This window comes from Papilio polytes, unplaced genomic scaffold, assembly GCF_000836215.1.
Source record: "Papilio polytes unplaced genomic scaffold, Ppol_1.0 DF821289.1, whole genome shotgun sequence".
NCBI classification, from domain to species: Eukaryota; Metazoa; Arthropoda; class Insecta; order Lepidoptera; family Papilionidae; genus Papilio; species Papilio polytes.
Window position 1 is genome coordinate 2,231,388 of NW_013527915.1, and position 3,599 is coordinate 2,234,986.

Sequence of the window (3,599 nt, forward strand, 5' to 3'; positions counted from 1 at the left end):
TATAGTAATATGATGACTCAAAAGTATGAAATTAGAATCACAATAAGTTATTGACAAGTTTCAAAGCATTCAAGGACAGCGCATTTATCCATGCGATATAATATAACCAGAGGTATCAAAGACTAGCGATGGCGATGGCGGCGCCCACTCGTCCTGTTTTGCATGGCACTGTTCCGCGTTGCTCATTAGCTCTCACATTAATTTACGGTACAGGTTTGTGTATGCATAGACAGCCGTGTCCCCGATGACGAAGGGCCTGAACACTAGGGTTGAACACCAAATAGAAAACCCTATTGAAATTGATAGACATTGCTGGCAGGGTAGGGGGCGGACGACGCATATTTATTCCAGTCCAATCCAGAGATATGGAGATTATATCTTGGTTATTAAATATTGAATTTAAGATGTGTTAGTCCAGAAAGCGTAAGTATATTTGTTATATTGTGGAATACAATGTCAAAATTATTTAATTAGTGTTTCAGTTGTTTGTCAACCCTGAGCGGCAGGTCCGACGGCCAGATAAGCGGCGTTTAACTGTAAAGCACTGATTACTAACACGTTTAAAGAATGTCGTACATGGGAATCACATTATCGCCATTCGTAGGCCAGGCCTAGGGCGGTCTGATGCTAGCGTTGTCAGCATGTCAGTGGACAGCATCAAGACGTGCGACACTAAGCCGAGCAACACGGGACTCTACGAATAATTTAAATAAATAGAGACAAGGCAAAGGAATAGTTATACTTGTATTTACGAATTAACGTTAATTTCCCTTACTATGTCATCATCACCAGCTAAATATACGTTCCCTTTGAGGGTCTTGGAGCCTACCCGAAGTTTGACTTCTTACTTGTCTTTGAAATTCTTCGCAGATATATGCAGGCATTGCGATGTTTTCCTTCATCGTAAAAACGTCGGGTAAATTATGTACTTATGAAATTCGAAAATCGCATTGGTACATGGCGGGATTAGAACACTGGACCTGTAGATTAGTCAAGTGATCAACTCCCTGTGCCACCGACGCTCTACTTATGCGTAGAGTTGTAAATATCACTGGGTTCCGTGGTATATAAGGCGATGCATGTCACAGTTCCGAGCAGCCTCCATTAGCGGGCTCTAACAAAGTAGTGTACCCCGATAATACGTCAACTCTAACATTCATCTTCGTTTATTTGTCATTTGCTGATAGATATTAAACAGTTTTATAGAGTAGTCAAGACTTTAAACGAAAGACAGAAAGAAGATACTTGTCATCTGTACACGTCTATTTTACACGACATAAAATTACAAAGATGAAAGAACAAGTAAGAAATTGAACAGTTACAAATAACTATTATTTTCGTTCTAATGATAATAACACAAGCTTTCGCAGATCGAATCTAGTCATTATAACATGAATCTGCACGCGAAATTGTCATTAAAACTATAAATTAATGTAAATAAAACAAGATCGTTTATCAACGACGGCAATGTTCCAACAAATCAAAGCACAAAATCAGCTCCAGAGATACAAATGCAAACGGACACGCCCTTAATTCCCAATTACAGTGCAAGCTCAGCGAGAGCCTTTCACTCCTTACCATCTAAATGTTCTGTATTCATGTATTTTGAATGTACAGTTGGGGAAGTTTATTTCCTACCCATGTCGTTGAAATACCACTTGAATAGCAATAAGCCTATAGAGGTAGAGGTAGACCTTGAAGGAGATGAATGGTTTGCGTGACCTTTCACCTATGACATGATGAAGGCAGGAGTGATGACAGAGATGATGTATGATAGAATAATGTGGAAGACAAAAACCCGTTGCGTCGACCCTACGCGAGTAGGAAAAAGAAGAAGATGATGAGCGTGTTGTAGAATTTTGATCTTAGATAGGATGCGAATTTAATTCTTTGTTTTGAGGTTCAAGGAACCGGGTGAGTATTGACGGTGACTGTTTTGTAGACTACCCTACATGGCCGCTCTTGATAAATCATTAAATCAATTTGATTATCTACAAACAAATCATTACCAGTTGAAAGCGCAGTCGACCAATCGATGATTATAACTAACAAGTAACAAGCATCTTCAATTAAAATTACATTTTCCGTAATTTACAGTACAACATTGTTTGAACATTGACGTCGCCAAAAGATAGGTATTCGAAGTTAGGACGTTTTTTAATCATTACTTAAAGGGTTAAAAATTAAAATTTAGATCCAGCATTTTATAACACAAATGCGAATAGTAACAAAACTGAATTTTAATTTAGATTCTAAAACTGCATCATACTAATACTATAAATGCGAAAGTTTAGATGGATGGATGTTAGTTTGTAGCCTAAACGGTTGAACGGATTTTGATGAAATTTAGCACAGATGTAGAGGATAATCTGGACAAACACATAGGCTACTCATTTTTGTTTATTCCACGCGATCGGAGTCGCTGGTGAAAGGAAAATAATAAGAGAACATATATATTCAAAACAACGATTTTTAATAAGTATTTCGTAAGATTTTCTGTATTCTCAAAAAGGAACGATAATGTACCAATTAATTTTGTTTTCACGTACACGTAAGGGTATTCAGAAGTATCGTTATTTTGGACAGTTTATGAACGTAAAAAGATTTATTTATAAAAAATCGCTATCATTTAAACTCAAATAGGCGCTGTATAAGCTTTTCCCTGCACAGACCGCTTTCAAATGTTTTTGCAAGGCCTCGACGTTTTGATCCTATATACGGCGTGTATAAAAATTCATGTTCAAGTCGTTACTTTGCAATGAATATTTATAAGAGCGGTACAAAATGTGAAAGATTTGATACTGATAAGCGAAGGTGGCAAGCTCAGTAGCGCGTAAGGAGATACCTGTTTTTGCTGATATTGAAAGTTGACGGTTGACAATTTTCGAACACCCTATATATGAGAAAATGGTGAAGTATTTTTAGGGTATAGGACATTAATAATTCATAAGTTGACACCTTTAGTTATCAATATCTTTGTTTTTATAAAAGAAATTTTTGTACACCCAAATAATAAAAATCTATTTTTGGCTTTATGGCTCATTCTTTTGGATGTTTGAATATGAGTGGAAATTTTAATTACGACATAACATATTACGATACTAAGATTTATTTTAACAGTCCATATTTATATGGTAAAAGGTTCTGGAGCTAGTAACAAGTCAGGCAGTTATTTCAAAATGAATTTTCATACAGGTTTGACCATATCTAGAGTTTACATCTAAAAACATCTATAATAGCATGCTCTTACTAGCTTTCGTCCGCGACTCCGTCCACGTGGATTAAAAAAACAATAGTGAGTAGCCTACGTGTTCTTCCAGACCATACTCTACATCTGTGCCAAATTTCATCGAGATCCGTTCAGCTGTTTAGGTTCAAACTCTAACAAACATCCATTCATCTATCTAAACTTTCTCATTTATGATATTAGTAAGATATTTTATGATAACAAATTGGTATTTCATTTAATAGCAATTAAAAAAATCAGTATATTTCTAACCTAATAACACATTACTGTATTATTTTAGCAACATACAGTTCTCGTTCTCACGATTTCACGTCAAATTGAGGAGGTCTCAAGTTTTCTAAGGAAGAGGCAT

The 3,599-nt window shown here is 36.1% G+C and overlaps 1 protein-coding gene across 1 annotated transcript in view; it reads right to left on the reverse strand.

Moving 5' to 3' along the window:
• The window catches only part of LOC106109087 (protein outspread-like), a gene marked incomplete at its 3' end in the record, with an annotated part of 201,993 nt that overhangs the window by 32,736 nt on the left and 165,658 nt on the right, over positions 1–3,599 (reverse strand). The gene's annotated exons all lie outside the window — the stretch shown is intronic.